The 22,251-nt window shown below is 38.2% G+C and overlaps 1 protein-coding gene and 1 non-coding gene across 16 annotated transcripts in view; one reads left to right on the top strand and one right to left on the bottom strand.

Annotated features, from left to right (window-relative positions):
* CDC42BPA (CDC42 binding protein kinase alpha) overlaps window positions 1–22,251 on the bottom strand; it is a 297,091-nt gene that overhangs the window by 210,729 nt on the left and 64,111 nt on the right. The gene's annotated exons all lie outside the window — the stretch shown is intronic.
* On the top strand, window positions 5,612–5,685 carry TRNAN-GUU (transfer RNA asparagine (anticodon GUU)). Its single transcript has one exon. It is a non-coding gene; the product is annotated as a tRNA-Asn (tRNA).

Here is a 22,251-nt window from a genome sequence, read left to right as displayed (position 1 = left end):
TTACTCTCTCAAAGATTAATAATGTCTTTCCAAATTCCAAATAAAATATATTGTCTTCAACTCATCTGTTTCAACCTCTTTTCATTACTGGACATCGTGGAGGATCAATATATTTTCCCACTTATTCTTTTTCTCATATCCTATTAAATGATTTTCTCCAAGGATCCCTACTCCACCTATTTTATATCTCCTCTCTTCCCTGACCTATATATGATCCTATTAATATCTATATGCTGATGACTTCTAAATTCTTATCTCCTAATAGGTAGACCCATACTTCCAGTTGCCTACTAGTCATCTCTCTGAAATGTTCAGCATATATCTCAAATTTAATAAGACAAAAACCTGCACATTAAACCTGTTTACTCAGATTGCATACCTCAATCATCCATGATTTCTAACTTTAATTTGTCAGTGACATATAAAGTGATTTCTTTAACATTCTGTCTATCCTACCCACCTTTCTTGCCCACTTCCACTGGCCAAGTTCAGGCCCTCATTTCATCTGAAGAAAATGATAATAGGTTCCTTTTTGACCACCTTACTCTATCTATGTCAAACATTATGCTAACTGCTGAGAATACAAAGATAAATAAAAGAGCCCTTGCTCTCAAAAATCTCACAGTCCAGTATGGGAAACAACACTAAACAGATAATTAAAGTATAACATAAAAAGAAAGGTAAAACAAGGTCCTATAAAAAGCAAAGAGATTCCTAACCCAAAATGGGGGAGAAGGGAGGGATCTATGTAATTTGTGAATACATATGTTAAAGTTTTTTGAAAGAGGTAACTGACATATGAGTTTTACACAGTGAACCCCAAATAAGGGGGACCAAGAGGATCTGATTAAAGACGGAATATTTTGGGAAATGGGGACAGCATAAGCAAGGCACAGAAGCAAGTGATGTCTGTGAGGGGAAAAGGGGTGAAGACAATCAGGGATAATAAGCAGTTGTCTTTCTTAGAAAAGGGTTTCTTCCTAACAGGGAATAGCTAGAAATAAAACTGAAGGGTCCAAGTAATGCAAGCGCTTGTATGCCATGTTAATCAACCAAAACCTTAAAATGCAGATAATAGGGAACAATTCTTCACAGTTGTTACATCACTTAAATAGCTCTGTGGAGACTGGGTCTGAGGCAAGGAAAGACATGAGGTTATAAGCTGAGTAAGGTAAGTAGCTGAGGTGAAAGATTTTGAGGACCTAACTAAGGAAGACAGGATGAAATTCAAGAAATACTTAGAATTTTAAAAAATCAATGATTAAATATAATGTGGCTGTTGGGAGTGACATATCTAGGATCTCCCTCCCTTCTGGTCTCTTCTCTAACAAATCCTTCATCGACACTATCGGTATTATCTTTCCTATCATTCTGATTAATATCACTACTCTGCTTATTAACATTTGATAGGAGTCCCATTCCTATGAAATAACGTTCCTTACCATAGCATACCAAATCATTCACTGCATTGCCCAAGAGAACTTTCAATTCTCATCTTTCACCACCACCACCAAAAACCCTTATAGTCTAGGCACAAGATTACCAACTGCTCCCTGAATAAAAGAAATGCACTTAAAAGAAAAAAATTCTTTTGATTCTTTTAGAATTATTATAGAAAATTTATAAAATTAAAGTGTAAAAAAGAGCCACAGACAGCATTATTTCATAGAGAAAACCACGAAATCATGTAAGTTGTCTATATTCTTTCAACCAGCAAAGTCCTCTTCTAGAAGTTTATTCTAAAGTAATTATTTAAGAAATCAGCTGAAACACAGCAAAAGCATTTTGTTCAAAATGCTTTGGAGAGCATCATCTCTAATATAGAAAAAAATAGGACTTAAATAATTCATTTATGTTCTGAGCACCTACTGTTACTATTCGGTGCTGGGGAGCCACAGTGAACTGACAGGGAATAAAATCCTTATACTCATGCAGCATACATTCTAGCTTAACATTACTGTTTGGAACCATTAGAACAATCAGGTTTAAAAGAAAATGTTTCAGCACATGGGGAAAAGACTTAAAATATCTGGTAAGAACAGCCAATTTGACATCAATGTTTACAAAACTACCCCAATTTTATTACCTATGAGTAGAAATACAATTGGAAAAAAAAAAAAGCCAGAAAATTACAGAAGTAGATCTGAATGTTGTGTACCTTTCCCTCTTGTAGATTAGACTGTGATCCTAGTCACAGGTATAGAACATGTTTAGATTACAGTGTATGATTGATAAGTATTTTTTTCATTAGTCAAAACAGACAAGGATGAAAGAAAAAAAAAACTCCACTTTTCTGCTTTTAAGATCCAATAAGGAAAATGATTATATTCTAAAGCTCTATGCTAAGTACTGAGTATAAGGAATAAAGAAATTCAGTCCTTGCCTTCACATAGAGTTTATTGGTGAACACAAATATTAAACACAGAAATAAGGAAATTTAAAAGTACAAGTGCTAGGAAGGAGTTGTACAAGGTTCTCACCTTCCCCAATAAAAAGATAAAAGTGTCTTACATCTTCACTCCCATTTTTCTGAACTCATTAATCCACTGATTTCATTTTCCCATTCATTTCTTTCATTGATTTCATTCTGCCATCAATTCTTTTCACAGATTTCAAAATATGTAATGATTTTAAAGAAGCCACAGTAATAACAAAATATATTTTGTTAGGCCAGGATGATCTCTACTTTTTCTGGAAACGCAATATCCATTAATATTGGCTACAAATATAATGCAAGAGTCATTTTAAACTATCTTGCAGGAACAGTATGGAAAGAGGTGAGCCTGGGCAAATTCACTCTGCTCTATTTCTAGCTTCTGTAAAACTTTTCCTGCTGCCTTTTTCTTCCTAGAGATCAAGTTTGGAGTGAATAAAAACAGTCTATCTTTAAAGCAAAAAAGGTTCTACCCTCTCTGAGTCAAGAGACAAGTGTTGAAAAACCACAGTAATTCTCCTTCACTTCTGTCCACAATTAAGAAATGGATTAAGCCTTAAAGCAAATCAGCCCAGAAGCCCATATCTCAACATGACTCTGTTCCACTAGCAAACGAGTTTTTAAGGTTGACTGGAAACCTCAATGCAGCTAGCTGGATATGCATATTTTGAGTCTATTTTGCGATCCAAAGTGGGGAACAAAGGTTTACATTTGGGGAAAGGTAGTTAAGTCTTCAAGTTGGCTCCAAGTTCATGTCTTAAATCTTTTTTTAACAGAGGATCCTGATAACTCTGAACCGGATATGGCTCCAACATACTGATTAAAACCCAATGAAGCAAAGAGAAGAGAGTAATACAGTATCTTATAGTTCAGAAATTAAAAATATAAAAAACAACCAGTATTCTAGAGTACAGGGACTACAGACATTCATGAAAGATATGTAGAGGCAGAACATGGAAGACTGGGATTCTCCAAGGATTGAAACACTGAAGTAATATAAAGAACCGCAGTCTGTGCAGACCAGTCAAGAAATATTTAATTACTAAAGAACAAAAGCCAGGCATACTGACTTTTATTAATGATAAAGTTTTCTTTTTGTTAGTATTTAAAGTATTTTGAGATAGTAAATGATATTTACTTCTCTCTCACCCTCAATCTCACAAAATTATAGAAACTGTAAGTTGTTTAAAGGAATAAAATTACAACATCGGAAAATAAGAACATCAACTAATCAGATATTTTAAAGAACCCCGAAAATCTAGGATGGATAAAATGAGATTAGATAGACACAAGAATGGTTAAACCACAGCCCAAACTACATTAAGGAAGAAAACTGAGGCACAGGTTAAGAGCAATGACATAGGGAGTTAAAGCTCGAAGTCAATAAACTAAAAGACTAATGAGAACTCACAAAAAAACTGTCAGTCTTCATTTCAAATTTTATCATTTTTGGTACAAGTCAGAATTGTACACTTTAACATGAATAAAATAGAGAATGAAAAGGAAACTACTGAAAACCACAAAGTACTTTGGTAAGACAGCTGGTAAAAGAAGCTTTCCTGAGAAACCGGTATGCAGGTCAAGAAGCAACAATTAGAACTGGACATGGAACAACAGACTGGTTCCAAATCGGGAAAGGAGTACGTCAAGGCTGTATATTGTCACCCTGCTTATTTAACTTATATGCAGAATACATCATAATGCTGGGCTGGATGAAGCACAAGCTGGAATCAAGATTGCTGGGAGAAATATCCATAATCTCAGATATGCAGATGACACCACCCTTATGGCAGAAAGCAAAGAAGAACTAAAGAGCCTCTTGATGAAAATGAAAGAAGAGAGTGAAAAAGTTGGTTTAAAACTCAATATTCAGAAAACTAAGATCATGGCATCTGGTCCCATCACTTCATGGCAAATAAATGGGGAAATAATGCAAACAGTGACAGACTTTACTTTTAGGGGCTCCAAAATCACTGCAGATGATGACTGTAGCCATGTAATTAAAAGACACTTGCTCCTTGGAAGAAAAGCTGTGACCAACCTAGATAGCATATTAAAAAGCAGAGACATTCCTTTGCCAACAAAGGTCCGTCTAGTCAAGGCTATGGTTTTTCCAGTGGTCATGTATGGATGTGAGAGTTGGACTGTAAAGAAAGCTGAGCACCGAAGAATTAATGCTTTTGAACTGTGGTGTTGGAAAAGACTCTTGAAAGTCCCTTGGACTGCAAAGAGATCCAACCAGTCAATCCTGAAGGAAATCAGTCCTGAATATTCATTGGAAGGACTGACGCTGAAGCTCCAATATTTTGGCCACCTGATGCAAAGAATGGACTCACTGGAAAAGACCCTGATGCTGGGCAAGATTGAAGGTGGGAGGAGAAGGGGACAAGAGAGGATGAGATGGTTGGATGGCATCACCAACTCGATGGATATGAGTTTGAGCAAGCTCAGGAGTTGGTGATGGACAGGGAAGCCTGGTATGCTGCAGTCCATTGGGTCACAAAGAGTCGGACACAACTGACTGACTGAACTGAACTGAAAAGAAGTAATATTAAAGAACTAATGTACATTTAAAAAATGACATTCATATTTTTCAAGAAAGAAATGAAAATATAATGGTAGAGAAATATCCCAATAGCAACAGAAGAAAAAATATGTAGTAAATGAGCCAATCTTTCTTCTTTAAATTTATAAATCATATAAATCCCCAAAGAATACTGGGTATCAATTCTCCGTTAATTAACCTATAAATTTAACATTATCTTAATGAAAATAACACTTTAAGTAGACAAGTTGAGTCTAAAGTTCACATAGGAAAATAAACACTTCTATTTTTGGTGGTATGTAAGGTTAGAAACTTTGAAGGAGTTTTCCAAACATATCAGGTTGGCCAAAGGTTCATTCGGTTTTTCCAGTCGTGGCTCTAGCAGTGCTTAGTTGTCTTTAACTTCATTCGAAATACTTTTGTTAGATTGTGTTGTGACAGCAGTCATATCAGTGTGGATTTTTAAAAAAACTTATCAAAACTGGTGAATGTTTGTATAGCCATTTTAAGATTGAAGATGGAAGAAAAAAGTAACATTTTTAGCCTATTATGTTTTATTTTTCAAGAAAGGAAAAAATTCATCTATAATGAAAAAAAAAGTTTTGGGCAGAGTATAGAGAAGGTGCACCGCTGTCTCTGGGGTGCAATCGGTTAGCGTGTTCAGCTGTTAACTGAAAGGTTGGTGGTTCGAGCCCACCCAGGGACGGTGGGGTGAGGCTTTCGGAGAAGGCAATGGCAAGCCACTCCAGTACTCTTGCCTAGAAAATCCCATGGATGGAGGAGCCTGGTAGGCTGCAGTCTGTGGGGTCGCTGAGTCGGACACGACTGAGCGACTTCACTTTCACTTTTCACTTTCACACATTGGAGAAGGAAATGGCAACCCACTTCAGTGTTCTTGCCTGGAGAATCCCAGGGACGGGGGAACCTGGTGGGCTTCTGTCTATGGGGTCACAAAGAGTCGGACACGACTGAAGTGACTTAGCAGCAGCATAGAGAAGGTGTTGTGACTGACCAAATGTGTCAAAAGTGGTTTGCGAAATTTTGTGCTGGTGACTGCTCGTTAGTAGAATAGAAAATGGCAACCTACTCCAGTATCCTTGCCTGGAAAATTCCACGGACAGTGGAGCCTGGCAGGCTACAGCCCATGGAGTCACAAAGAGTTGGACACAACTGATCATGAGCACAGGCTGCTCGCTAGACAATGCTCCATGGTCAGGTAGACCAGTTGAAGTGGACAGAGATCAAATCGAGACAATGATAACAATCAACATTATACCATGCAGAAGATAGCCAGTATACCCAAAATATCCAAATCAAGCATTGAAAATCATTTGCACGAGCTTGGTTATATTAAGGATGTTTGGGTTCCACACAAGTTAAAAAAAAACTTCTTGACCATATTTCCACATATGATTTTCTACTAAAACAACAAAAATGTTCCATTTTAAAAACAAATGGTGATGGGGATGAAAAATGGATACTATACAATAATATGGAATGGAAAAGATCATGGGGCAAGTGAAATGAACCACCAACAACCATAGCAAAGGCTGGTCTTCATCCAAAGAAGGTGATGATGTTTATATGGTAGGATTTGAAGGGTTTCCCTGGTGGCTCAGACGATAAAGAATCTGCCTGCAATGCAGGAGACCCGGGTTCGATCCCTGGTTTGGGAAGATCCCCTGGAGGAGGGCATGGCTACCCACTCCAGTATTCTTACTTGGGCTTCCCAGGTGGTTCAGTGGTAAAGAATCCACCCTCGATGTAGGAGACACAGGAAACACAGGTTGGATGTCTGGGTCCAGAAGATCCCCTTGCGGAGGGCATGGCAACATGCTCTAGCATTCCTGCCTAGAGAATCCCATGAACAGAGAAGTCCAGTGGGCTACAGTCCATAAGTCGCAGAGTCTGAAGCAACTGAGCACACAAGCACACAAAAAAAGAAGTGTTGAATAACCATCTCAATGACCTCCTCAAATCTACTTGGGAGGGGGACCTGAATGATGGTTTTTGGATCTTCCCTGCTAGGTCAGCTGGTAAAGAACCCACCTGCAATGCAGGAGACCCCAATTTGATTCCTGGGTTGGGAAGAGCCCCTGGAGAAGTGATAGGCTACCCATTCCAGTATTCTTGGGCTTCCCTGGTGGCTCAGCTGGTAAAGAATCTACCTGCAATGTGCAACTTAACAGCAACAATGTGGGAGACCTGGGCTGGATCCCTGCGTTGGAAAGATCCCCTAGAAAAGGGAACGGCTACCCACTCCAGTATTCTAGTATTCTAGCCTAAAGAATTCCATGAACTATGTAGTCCATGGGGTCCAAAGAGTTGGACACGACAGAGTGACTTTCACTTTCACTTTCTTTCTGTACTAGGAGCTCCTTCCAGAAAAACAAAAGGACTCATTCCAACAAGTATTGCTCCCAATTAGACTAGCTGAAAGCAGCACTCAACAAAAAGGGCCATGAATTTAGTCATCTTCCATCAGGATAACCCGAGACTGCACTGTTTCTTTGACGAACAGGCAAAAATTCTTTCACCTTGGCTGGGAATTCTCATTCAGCTGCTCTATTCACCAGATATTTTACCTTCAGATTTCCATTTATTTTGGTCTTTACAAAATTCTCTTAATGGGAAAGATTTCAATTCCCTGGAAGACTATAAAAGGGTCTTGAACAGTTCTTTGCTCAAAAAGAAAAAGTTTTGGAAGACAGAATTATGAAGTTGCCTGAAAAAATGGCAGAACATAGTGGAACAAAACAATGAATACATTGTTCAATAAAGTCCTTGATGAAAATGAAAAATGTTTCATTTATTTTTACTTAAAAACTGAAGGAACATTTTGGCTAACCCAATAGTAAACTTGAAAAACTATTAAAATCACCCTGTATACGAGACAGCAAAAGAGACACAGATGTATAGAACAGTCTTTGGGACTCTATGGGAGAGGGTGAGGGTGGGATGATTTGGGAGAATGGCATTGAAACATGTATATTATCATATGTGAAACGAATCGCCAGTTCAGGGTTGATGCATGATACAGGATGCTCGGGGCTGGTGTGCAGGGATGACCCAGAGGGAGGACAAGGGGCGGAGGGAAATGGGAGGGGTGTTCAGGAAGGGGAATTCATGTACACCCGGGGCAGATTCATGTCAATGTATGGCAAAACCAACCAATATAATATTGTAAAATAATTAGCCTCCAATAAAAAATAAAATAAATAAAATAAAACAGTAAAAAAAATAAAAATAAAAAAATAAAATCACCTTTTAAGTAAATTTCAGAACTAGAATGAAAGAAAGTGGTATAGCATCAAAACTAAGTGCATCTAAGACTACTGTAACACAAGCAAGCATAGCTGGCTTTTACCATGAAGGTAGAAACTTTACCCCATACTCCAGAGACTGAATTTTCATGTTGGTAACTGTAAAGCAGATAGGAAAAGGAAATAAAGACTAGCCAGCACAGAAGGCAGACAACCTAACAGGCAGTCATATATATAAAAAATACCTCCTAAAACTAATAAATGGATTTAAAATATGGTCACAGGATACAAGGTCCATGTACCAAAATACCTACTGCATCTCCATACACTAATAAATGGTAAATGTTCCACATGCGCTAGATAAGAAATTAGCATTCATCAGCATCAATTAAGTTGTCTGTTAATTGTTATTCATATCTTTTACTCCTTATTGATTTTCATCTACTTGTATCAGCTATGAAAACAGTGTGTCAAAATTTCCTATTATGAAATTAATAGGTCTACCCTTTTAGTTTTGTCCATTTTTGTTCTACATACATAAAAACTGTCAATTAGAAAATATATAGTTATAATAGCTGTAGTATAATAAAAATAAATATTTGATCTTTGTCCCTGGTACACAGTTCCTAAAACCCTTTGAATTTATGCAGTGATAAAATTCTTCTGTATGTTAATGAGATAAGTGGTGGCGCTAGGCAGTTCAGTATAGGGGGATGGTTGCCAGAAAGACTAAACCATTATTAGAAGCTCGTAAATTTCAGCCCTACACCCAACCTACAGAGACCGGGAGAGGGACCAGAGATCTTGTTAGTGGCTTACAATTTCATTAACAATGTCTAAGTAAGTAATGAAATCTCCATAAAAATTTATAATTGAATGGGTATCTTCCAGGTTACTCAGCACATCAAGGTGCTGCAACAGTGGTGCACTCAGAGAGGACATGGAAGCTCCACACCCTTCCTTCCATACACTACCCTATGTATGTCTTCGACATGGCTGTTTCTGAGTTGTATCTTTTACAATAAACCAGTAACACCAGGCTAGCTTCCGGGAGGGGTTAAAGATAGCAGCATAGGAGGACCGTAAACTTACCTCCTTCCATTAACACAACATAGTTACAGTTACATAAGGAGCAGTTTTCCTTTCTAAAGGACCTGAGAACTAGATGAACAACATCTTGACAAGAAAAGGTAAAAGAGATGTATGGAGAGAAGTAGGAAAGGCAGAGACATGATTTCATGCGGGACTCCACACCAGGAGCAGTTACCCACAGTTGGGAGCGATTCCAAAAATACAAAAACTTTTCCTCAAGGAGTGAAGAGACTGAGCACCACGTGAGGTACCCAACCCTCAGGTCCAGCACAGGAAAGGTGACCCCCTCAAAACATCTAATTTAGCAAATGAATGGGAATTAAATCCAGGAAAACATCAGAACTGAAGGGAAGGGAGAACCTACTATTAAAAGGCTCACATACAGACCCACTCACCCTGAGATCCAGTGCAAAAGAAATAGTTTGAAAAGCACCTAGATCATAAGCAAAGGAGACCCACATACTGATCTTAAAGTAGCTGCCAGAGAGACATGAACCAGCTGGAACATTCTCTGGGGACAGAAGCACTGGCAGTCTTTGCAATATCACTTGAACTTGCAATATCATTCTTCACAATATCATTCTAGCTGGTGACAGAGCTGATGGATGCCATTTTTGGTGTCCTCACTCTAGCCTATTAGCACCAGGGGAATGCTCTACCTATCCCTCGTCAAAACCCTGAACCCTCATTTACCTCATACAGCAACCACACTACAACTGGGCTGGGCAAACATCCCACACTCAACCAACCCCATGCAGTAGCTAAGCCAGGTAAGTGCAACATACCCTCCCTCCTTGCAAAGCAGACACAGCCCTGCCATAGCTATCAGGTGCATACACCCCATATAAGTGCCAACCTTGACTGCCTAGCAATGATGGCCAGGAAATGGCACTTCAGGCCTCACAGGCCATCTACTACAGAAGATCACTCTTTCAAGAATGGAATCGGTAGCTATTTCACCCAATACATGAAGACAAACACAGGGAGTCAGGCACCCGAGGAGGCCTAAAAATATACCTTCCAAACTAAAGACCAAGACAACTCTCCAGAAAAAGACCTTAATGAAATGGAGATAAGCAACTTACATAATAGTTAGAAGTAATATTCATAAAGATGCTCACTGAACTCAAGAAAACAATGAACACAGAACATCAATGAAGAGAAGGAATTCCCTGGCAGTCCAGTGGTTAGGAGTTGATGCTTTTACTGCCAAGGCCTGGGTTCCATCCCTGGTTGTGAAACTAAGATCCTGCAAGCCACACAGTCAAAACAAAAACAAAACAAAGAGATAGAAAATATAAGAAAGTAACAAACAAGATATAACCAAACTGAAAAATCTACTTGAGGGGTTCAGAATCAGACTGGATGAACTACACAAACAAATCAGTGAGCTGAAAGACAAAGCAATGGAAATCACCCAAACTGAGCAGCAAAATGGAAAAAGAATTTAAAAATATGGAAGATACCATAAGGGACCTCTGGAACAACATCAAGATGAATAACATTCATGTTATAGGGGCCCCAGAAGGAGAAGAGAGAAAGAAAGGGCCAGAAAAACTACTTGAAGAAATAATGGCTGAAAACTTCCCTATCTGGGGAAGGAAGCAGACATATAGGCTGAGGAACCCCACAGAGTTCCAAATAAGATCAACCCAAAGAGAAACACAGTGACACACATTATAATTAAAATAGTAAAAGTTAAGGGTAAAGAGAGCATCTTAAAAGCATAAAGAAAAAAAATACCTATTACATACAAGGGAAACCTCATGAAGGTATAAGCAGATTTTCAGCAGAAATTTTACAGACCAGAGAGAGTGGCATAACTTATTCAAATGCTAAAAATAAAATTCCAACCAAGAATTCTCTAGTCATCAAGGTTATCATTCAGAATGATATGGGAGTGGAGATTATCACCACTGTACCAGTCATATAAGAAATACTAAAGTGAAAAGATACAAATTTATAGTAAGAGAACATACAAAAGGGAAAAGGTAAAAATACAGCAATGGTAGTGGATAAATCACTTACAAAGAAAGTATGAAAGCTAAAAGACAAAAGTATACTAAAAATATATAATAGCTAAGGAAAATATAATATTAAAAGATGGAAAAAGTATCATCAAAAATATAAAAGGTGACAGCGGAGCAATAATTTACAGCTTTCAAAAAAGTTACTATCAACTTAAAAAAGATCACTATATACTTAAGATTATATGTGAACCTCACAGTATCTGTCTGTACACACACACAAACTTTTAATAAACACACAAAAGAAAGTGAGATTAAATAAAACACTAAGGAAGTAAGATAAATAAAACACTAAAGAAAGCCAGCAAACAAGAGAGAAAAAGAAGAAAGAACAGAGAGGAGCTACAAAAACACACAGAAAACTACCAACAAAATGGCAATAAGTAAATACCAATCAATAACTAATTTAAATGCAAATGAACTAAAACTCAAAAATCATACAGTTGTTGAATGAGCAAAAAGAAAACCCATCTCCATGCTGTCTACAAGAGACTCAATTCATAAATAAGAATACAAACAGACTGTATGTGAGGGGATATAAGATATTCTACTCAAATGGAAATGAAAAAAGCTGGTGCAGCAATATTTATGTAAGACAAAATAGACTTTAAAACAAAGACTGTAATAAAAGACTCCTTGTGACCCTATGGACTGTAGCCAACCAGGCTCCCCTCCCCATGGGATTCTCCAGGCAAGAATACTGGAGTGGGTTGCCATGCCCTCCTCTAGGGGTTCTTCCTAACCCAGGGATTGAACCCAGGTCTCTTACATCTCCTTCATTGACAGGCGGATTCTTTACCACTAGCACCATCTGGGAAGCCCCATAATATAAGACAAGGGCACTATATAATGATAAATGGGGTCAATCTATCAAAAAGACAACATTTACAGATATATGTGCACCCAGTATAGGAGAACGAAAAATACATAAAGGAAATATTAATGGACCTAAGGGGGAAAAGTGAAAGCAATACAATAAGAGTAGGGGATTTTTAACACCCATTTACATCGATGAACATATCAATGGTCTTAAATGGAACATTATTCAATATGAATTTAATAGATATATAAAGAGTATGCCACCCAAAAGCAGCACAATAAACATTCTTCACAAGTGTACATGTAACTTTCTCCCTCCCATGCAAAGCCACACAAGTCTCAATAAATTCCAAAGAAAATTGAAATCATAGCAAGCATCTTTTTTGACCACAATGGTATGAAACTAGACATCAATTACAAGAAACAAACTGAAAAAAGAAATGTAGATTAAACAAAATGCTACCGAACAGCCAGTGGGTCACTGAAGAAATCAATAGATAAATCAAAAATACCTGGAGACAAATGAAAACAGAAATAAAATGTACCAAAGTCTATGGGATGAAGCAAAAGTAGTCCTAAGTGGGACGTTCACAGCAACATAGGATTGTCTCAAGACAGAAGAAAAATCTCAGGTAAACAATATAATTTTACCTAAAGGAACTAGGGGAAGAAAAAAGAACAAAGCCCAAAGTCAGTAGGACAAAGGAAATAATAAATAAATAAGTGATTTAAATAATTAAATAATAAATAAAACTGAGGAAAAAAAAAAAACAACAGAAGAGATCAATGAAATTAAGAGCTGGTTCTTTAAGAAGATAAAAACAAAAGTCAATAAGCCTCTAGGTAGACTAACTAAGGAAAAGAGACAGTACTCAAATAAAATCAAAAATGAAAGAAGATAAGTTACAACCGATAATACAGAAACACACAGGATGGTAAGAGAATATTAAGCACATATACACCAACAAACTGGACAACCTAGAGAAGACAGATAAATTTCCAGAAATATACAGTCTACCAAGACTGAAAATTTAGGAAATAGAAAATCTGACTACACTAATTGCTATGAAATGAAATTGAATCAATAATAAAAAAATTTCCAAGAAACAAAAGTCCAGAACTAGATACTTGACTGGTGAATTGTTCCAAACATTCAGAGAACAGTTAATGCCTGTTTTTCTAAAACTCTTCCAAAAACCAAAGAGGAGGGAAGGCTTCCAAACACTTTTTATGAAGCCTGCACTACCCTGATACAAAAACAGACAAGGACACCACACACATACACACCTAAGAAAGGAAGGAAGGAAAGGAGGAAGTGAGGAAAGAAAATTACAGGTCATATCCATTATTAACACAATGTAAAAATCTTCAATAAAATATTAGGAAACTGAATTCAACAATATATTAAAAGGGTCATACACCATGAACAAGTGGAATTTATCCCAGGGGTGCAGTCATATCTAAATATCCACAAATCAAACAATGTGACACACCACATTAACAAACCAAAGAATAAAAATCATATAGTCATCTCAATAAATGTAAGAAAAACATTTGATAAAATTCAACAACAATTTATGATAAAAACTCTCAACAAGTATGCACAAATGGACAAGTACCTTAACATAGTAAAGGAAATACATGATAAATTTACATCATACAACTCAACAGCAAAAAGTTGGAAGCTTGTCTTCTATTAGGAACAAGATAAGGATGCCCACTCTCACCACTTCTATTCAACATGGTATTGGAAATCCTAGCCACAGCTATCAGACAAGAAAAAGGACTCAAAATTGGGAAGAAGTGAAATTGTCACTACTTGCAGAAGACAAATTGAATACAGAAAACCCTAAAGATTCCATCAAAAAGCTAATAAAGGAATTAAGCAAAGTCACAGGATACAAAATAAATATCCATGGCATTTCTATACACTAATAGAGAACTACCAGAAATAGAAATTAAGAAAACAATCCCATTTACAACTGCATCAGAAGAATATCTAAGAATAAATTTATTGAAGTAGGTAAAAGATCTTACATTAAAAACTATAAGACACTGATGAAAGAAACTGAAGAAGACCCTAATAAATAGAAAGCTCTTCAGTGCTCATGGATTTTAAGTGGACTGTGAAGAAAGCTGATCACCGAAGAATTGATGCTTTTGAACTGTGGTGTTAGAGAAGACTCTTGAGAGTCCCTTGTACTGCAAGGAGATCCAACCAGTCCATTCTAAAATAGATCAATCCTGGGTGTTCATTGGAAGGACTGACGCTAAAGCTGAAACTGCAATACTTTGGCCACCTCATGCGACGAGTTGACTCACTGGAAAAGACTCTGATGCTGGGAAAGTTGGGGGCGGGAGGAGAAGGGGACGACAGAGAATGAGATGACTGGATGGCATCACCGACTCTGTGGACATGAGTTTGAGTGAACTCCGGGAGTTGGTGATAGACAGGGAGGCCTGGCGTGCTGTGATTCATGGGGTCGCAAAGAGTCGGACACGACTGAGCGACTGAACTGAACTGAACTGATTGTTAAAATATCCTTCAATTCAGTTCAGTTCAGTCGCTCAGTCGTGTCCAACTCTGCAACCCCATGAATCACAGCACGCCAGGCCTCCCTGTCCATCACCAACTCCTGGAGTTCACTCAAACTCATGTCCATCGAGTCGGTGATGCCATCCAGCCATCTCATTCTCTGTCGTCCCCTTCTCCTCCCGCCCCCAATCCCTCCTAGCATCAGACTCTTTTCCAGTGAGTCAACTCGTCGCATAAGGTGGCCAAAGTATTGGAGTTTCAGCTTTAGCATCAGTCCTTCCAATGAACACCCAGGACTGATCTCCTCTAGAATGGACTGGTTGGATCTCCTTGCAGTCCAAGGGACTCTCAAGAGTCTTCTCCAGCACCACAGTTCAAAAGCATCAATTCTTCGGCGATCAGCTTTCTTCACAGTCCAACTCTCACATCCATACATGACCACGGGAAAAACCATAGCCTTGACTAGACGGACCTTGGTTGGCAAAGTAATGTCTCTGCTTTTTAATATGCTATCTAGGTTGGTCATAACTTTCCTTCCAAGGAGCAAGCGTCTTTTAATTTCCTGGCTGCAATCAGCATCTGCAGCGATTTTGGAGCTCAAAAAAATAAAGTCTGACACTGTTTCCACTGTTTCCCCATCTATTTCCCAAGAAGTGATGGGACCAGATGCCATGATCTTCGTTTTCTGAATGTTGAGCTTCAAACCAAACTTTTCACTCTCCTCTTTCACTTTCATCAAGAGGCTTTTTAGTTTCTCTTCACTTTCTGCCATAAGGGTGGTGTCATCTGCATATCACTACCCAAAGCAATCTACAAATTCAAAGCAATCCCTATCCAAAGTCCAATGGCATTCTAGTTCACAGGACTAGAACAAATAATTCTAAGATTTGCATGGAACAACAAAAGATCTGGAACACCCAAGACAAACTGGAATAGAACAAAGCTGGAGGTATCATGGTTCCTGATTTCAAACTGTACTACAAAGCTCTAGTCATCAGTTGTATGGTGTTGGCACAAAAACAGACACAGCAATCAATGGAAAAGAACTGAGATCCCAGAAATAAACCCACACATATATAGGCAACAAATTCACAATAAACATGCAAAGAACTTACAATGGAGAAAGGACAATCTCTTCAGTAAACTGTATTGGGAAAACTGGATAGCCATGTACAAAAGAATAAAATTAGACCACCACTACCTTACATCGTACACAAAAAGTAACTCAAAATAGATTAAAGAATTAAATGTTAAGACTTGAAACCATAAAATTCCTAGAAAAAAACATAAGCAATAACCTCAGTGAAATCAGCCTTAGCAATATTTTAGGGCATCTGACTCCAAAGGTAAAGGAAACAAAAGTGAAAATAACCAAATGGAACCACATCAAACTAAACAGTTTCTTCAAGGCAAAGGGAACCATCTCTAAAGTGAAAAGTCAACCTACTGAGTAGGAGAATATATGTGCATATCATATATATATAATAAGGAGTTAATATTGAAATTATATAAAGAACTCATAAAACTCAACAACAAAAAACCCAAACAACCCATTTAAAAATAAGCAGAGGAGCTGAACAGATATTTTTCCAAAGAAGACATACAGATGGCCAACAGACACATGAAAAGATGTTCAATATCACTAATTATTATGGAAATGCAAGTCAAAACCACAATGAGATATTCAGTTCAGTTCAGTCGCTTAGTCGTGTCCTACTCTTTGCGACCCCATGAATCACAGCACACCAGGCCTCCCTGTACATCACCAAATTACCTCATACCTATTAGAATGGCTATCATAAAACAGACAAAAAATAGCAAGTGCTGGAGAGAATGTGGAGAAGAGAGAACACACACACTGTTGGTGGGGTTGTAAATTGGTACAGTCACTATGGAAAACAGTGTGAGGACTTCTCAGAAGGTTAAAAATAGAACTGCCACATGACCCAGCTATTCCACTTCTGGGTATTTAGCCAAAGAATATAAAAACACTAAATCAAAAAGATCTATGCACCCCTACGTTCACTGCAACATTACTGACAATATCCAAGTTACAGAAACAACCTAAGTGTCAACCAATGGATGAATGGATAAAGATGGGGTATGTGTATATATACACACAAACACAATAGTACTCAGCCATAAAAAGAATGAAATCTTGCCACTTGCAATAAGACAGATGACTCTAGAAGGTACTATGTTAAGTGAAAAAAGTCAGAAGGAAAACGACAAATACTGTATGATTTCATTCATACATGGAATCTAAAAATAAGAACAAAACTAAAGAGAAACAAACTTATCAATAAAGAGAACAGATCAGGGGTTACCAAAAAGGAAAGGGGTTGGAAAGTAGACAAAAGTGGTGAAGAGGGTCAACTATATGGTGATAGATGGTAACTAGATTTTTAGGAGGTCATCACTTTGTAGCATATGTAGATGTCAAACTGTAATGTTGTACACCTGAAACATATATTAATAAAAATACATATTGAGGATATTTCCTGAGTTCTGTGAGTCTACAAGAACATTACTGAATTTGAGGAAGGAGCCATCAGTTCAGTTCATCCTCTCTATAGGAACCCTTAATTGATAGCTGGTTGGTCAAAAGTATGAGTGGCCTGGGACTTGCAAATGGCATTTGAAGTAGGGGCAGTCTTGTGGGATCTCATGATAACTCCAGGGAGATAATATCAGAATTGAATTGAACTGCTGGGTGCCTAGATGGTATCCAAAGAGTTGGAGAACAGGTTGGTGTGAGAAAAAGAAAACCCACACATTTGGTGTCAGAATGTTGCAAGTAAAAGAGCTCAATGAGTGTATGTATATTTTCCTTATACATTCATCTGCTAATGTGGCACTGCTGTTTTATATGTGGCTAGATGACTTCCCTGGTGATGCCAGTGGCAAAGAACTGCCTGCCATGTCCCTTTCCTCTATTATTCAAATTTTATCTTCATCTTTGGTTTTCAGAAGTTTTAGTGTTATGTGGCTGGATATATAATATGCCTCAGTTCAGTTCAGTTCAGTCGCTCGGTCGTGTCCGAGTCTCCGCGACCCCATGAATCACAGCACGCCAGGCCTCCCTGTCCATCACCAACTTCCGGAGTACACTCAAACTCATGTCCACAGAGTCAGTGATGCCATCCATCTCATTCTCCGTCGTCCCCTTCTCCTCACCCCCCCAACCTTTCCCAGCATCAGAGTCTTTTCCAGTGAGTCAACTCGTCGCATGAGGTGGCCAAAGTATTGCAGTTTCAGCTTTAGCATCAGTCCCTCCAATGAACATCCAGGATTGATCTCCTTTAGAATGGACTGGTTGGATCTCCTTGCAGTATAAGGGACTCTCAAGAGTCTTCTTCAACCACAGTTCAAAAGCATCGATTCTTCGGTGATCAGCCTTCTTCACAGTTCAACTCTCACATCCATACATGACCACGGGAAAAACCCTACATGTATCAATATCTATCCTGTCATGGAGTCAATGGAATTTTTTAATCTATGTACAGATTTATGTATTCAGTTGACTCCAAAATTCTCAGCCATTATCTCTTCAAATATTGTTTCATTCCATTTTTTCTCTTTCACCTTCTTCTAGAACTATACAGAATCTTAATTTTTTTACTGTGTCTATTATGAACCTTAACTCATTTTTAAACTTGTGCTCCATTTGTTTTCCTTTTCATGTTTCAGCCTAAGTATTTCCTTTTGACCTGTCTTCCAGTTCACTAATCCTCTCTTCATTTGCTGTGAAATCTATCAAGTTTTAATGTGAGTCACTGTATGTTTCATTTCTACACTGGGGTCCAGGTTACTTTAGTTCAATCTGAGATTGACTTGATCAGAACTGAGTTTCAGTTTTGTGAGGGCTTGCCTATTTCCATTTGTTCTTATACCAAATGGTGTACCCTTTCAGATGCTCCAATTAAACACCTGAGCAGCCCTCCCTCTTTATTGAGAACTGAACTCCAATTTCTGTTTCCCTTACCTGTAAGATTTCTGAATGTGATCTTTAACTTCTCTATCTCCAGAAAACTGCTTACAAGAGAAAAGTAAAGCTGAAGGTTGGGGGTTCACCTCTCAAAAAACCTATTTCTGTGACTCTTAGTCCCTTGAGTATTTAATGATTTTATAGCTCTAACACCTTCAAATAGATGAATTTATATTTTAATCAAGGTTTTTTGCTGTTTTCAGCAGAAGAGTTGGTGTGATATAAACAAACGAGTTAGAATCAGAAGTTCTGTGTAAATTATTTCATATGTCAAATTTCTCAAAATATTCTACTGGGTTTTGGTTGGCATTTCACAAAATTTATAGATGAATTTAGGGAGAACTTATATCTTCAGAAATATTTTTGTTCCATATTTAAGCATGATGTATCTGTTTTTCAGGTCTTTTAAATCACATATTATAATAAGAGTTTCAAGAATTTTCTCCATGTAGATCTTACATATTACTTGTCAAGTTAAATCCTAGATACTTGTTTTTTTTTGTTATATGAATGATATATTATCTCCTCTAGCTAAGTATTTTGAGTATAAAGGAATTCTACTAATTTCTGGAAAACAATTTTTATAGATTTCATCTATTTGCTCTATAGTTTTTTATACAGGTGAACTATAAATACTTATAGCTTTATCTCTTTTCTTTCAATCCCATTAACTCATCTCTATTTTCTTAATGCACTGGCCAGGAACTCCAGTAACATAAAAAATAGTGATAACCATCTTTGTCTTGTTTCTGATCTTAAATGGAATGCATGTAAAGTTTTTCCACTAAACGTTTGCTTTAGGTTTCTGGCGCATATCCTTCATCAAATTAAAGACATTCTCTTTTACTATTTTTCTGGCTTTTTAATAAATATATATTACTCTTATGCTTTTTCTCAAGTTGAACAAACCATGTATCCAACAATTTTTAAATATATTAACTTTTAAAGAATCAATTTTGGATTTTGATAATATCTACTCTAACATATTTCTGGCATTATTATTTCCTTCCTTCTAGTTTACTCTGTGGTTCTTTTTCCAGTTTCTGAAATATCTGGTTCATTAGTTACTATATTAGTTTGCTAAGGCTGCTGTAGTAAAGTATCACAGACTGAGCAGCTCAAACAGCAGAAACTTATCTTCTCTCACAGTTCTGGAAACTAGAAGTTCAAGATCAAGGTATCAGCAGAGCTGATTCCTCCCAAGAGTCATGAAGGAAGGATCTGTTCCAGGCCTCTCTCTTCGGCTTGAGATGGACAACTTCTCCCCATGTCTTCAAGTCATCTTTCCTCTGTCTCTGCCAATGTCCAAATTTCCCCTTCTTATAAAGACACCAAATGATGTTAGATTAGGGCCCACCCTCCCGACCTCATTTTAACTTAGTTACCACTGAAAAGACCGTTTCCAAATACTATCACATTTTGAAGTAGTGGAGGTTAGGACTTCAATATGTCTGCTTTTTTTTTTTTTTTTGAGCAGGTGGAGAAGGAGACATAATTCAACTGATAACAATTACCAGTTTCTTGTTTGGTTGCTAAGTCACGTCCGACTCTTTCGCAACCCCATAGCCTGTAGCCTGCCAGGCTCCTCTGTCCATGGGATTTCCCAGGCAAGAATACTGGAGTGGGTTGCCATTTCTTTCACTAGGGGATCTTCCCAACCCAGGGATCAAACCCACATCTCCTGCACTGGTAGGAGGATTCTTTACCACTGAGCTGCCAGGGAAGCGCCAAGAAAGATTTCAGTGCATACTGGGCTACTGCTGTTTTGTTTAGTTGCTAAGTCGTGTCCATCTCTTTTGCAACCCCATGGACTGTAGCCTGCCAGGCTCCTCTGTCCTTGCAGTTCTCCAGGCAAAAATACTGGAGTGAGTTGCCATTTCCTTCTCCAGGGGATGTTCCCAACGCAAGGATCTAACCCATGTCTCCTGCACTGGAGGCAGATTTTTTTACCACTGAGCCACCAGGGAAGCCCACCAGAGTTTCTTATTTCCTGGCAAATATAAGTTTCTTTTTACATACTTTATAAACTGTGAAATGCAATATTTCCATTAATATCTAATTATTTTATAATTTTTCCTATGATTTATGCTTTTAAGTCTGCAAACATGTCTCATTTTTTAGTATCTGACTAATACTGATTGCTTTTTATTAAGGTCAGAGATCATGGTTTGCATAAAGACAATTTTTTTTTTAAGTTACTGAGGCAACTTTTGTGGGCTTCCCTGGTGGCTCAGATGGTAAAGAATCTGCCTGCAATACGAGAGACCTGAGTTAGACCCTAGGTTGGGAAGATCCCCTTGAAGAGGGCATGACAACCCACTCCAGTATTCTTGCCTGGAGAATCCCCATGGGCAGAGGAGACTGGAAATCCACGGGGTCACAAAGAGTCGGACATGACTGAGTGACTAAGCAGCAGCAGAGGCACCTTTTGTGGCCTAGAACATGGTAAATTTTAAGAAGATCTTCATGTACTAGAAAAAACAAAGTGTATTCTCTGATGGATGGAGAACTCTATATATATTAGGCTCAGCATGACAATCATGTCATTAAAATATTTTATAATAATTTTGTCCAAATGGCAACATGGTGGACTTGGGTTAAAAACACCAGATACTGAGATTAGACATAGCAAATGCAGCCTTAGTCTCTACAACTTCAGGAAATCCAGGATCCAGATCCAAGGATGTGGCAGGCCCTAGCCATGCTTTTTGGCCTGATGGTGCTGCTCAGTATTGCAAGAAGACCCTATTTTTGCCCCTCTGCAGATGAACTGTTTAGGCTCCATAATGGGGATATGAGTTCAACAGGATTTTTGAGCATTTCCTGGATAGACTCAAGCTGCCTCAGAGAGGATAGCTTGCTAAGAAAATAGATCTGTCAAAAAAATGTGTGCTACCCACGAATAGTGGCTACACTGTCTAAACATTAAGAGAGACATTACCAACAGAGTCCTGCGTTTCATCCTGGGGGCCTGGGGTCACAGAAACCACTTCTGATCAGATCTGTATTGATAACAATAGGGATGCAAACAGAGATTCCTGTTGAAATTCTACTGTGAAGTATGGGCATGGCTATATGGGGGCTTGCCCTTTGAAACCTGGAATTTCTGGACCAAGAAAGGTCTCTGGTGGCCTCCACAACTCCCATGTAGGCTGCAGGCCCTATTCTACCCACCAATGTGAGCACCATCTCAATGGCTCTCAGCCACCACGTGATGAAAGTGAAGAGAGACTCCTGAGGGCAGAAAGACCTATGAACCTGGTCTACTCTTTCCTACAAAGACAACAAGCACTACAGCTGCAGTTTCCACAATGTCCTTGAAGATCACAGATGATATTCACAAGAATGGCCAGCCCATAGAGGGAACCTTCCCAGTGTATGCCAACTTTCAGCAGACCAAGCCTAAAGTTCAACATGTCACCAATGAAATGAAGGGAAGTCACACCATCTGCCTCCTGGAGACTGGAGAGTAGAGAATGCCACCCCCTAATGGCTGGCTATCAACCTTAGAAAACTGAACACAGTGACAACTGCATGTTCAAATTCT

The sequence above is a fragment of the Moschus berezovskii genome, chromosome 17 (assembly GCF_049115385.1).
Source record: "Moschus berezovskii isolate FMDL1 chromosome 17, NW_MosBer_1.0, whole genome shotgun sequence".
In the NCBI taxonomy this organism is placed as follows: Eukaryota; Metazoa; Chordata; class Mammalia; order Artiodactyla; family Moschidae; genus Moschus; species Moschus berezovskii.
Note: the sequence above shows the minus strand (reverse complement) of the source record. Positions and strands in the feature narration are given on the sequence as shown.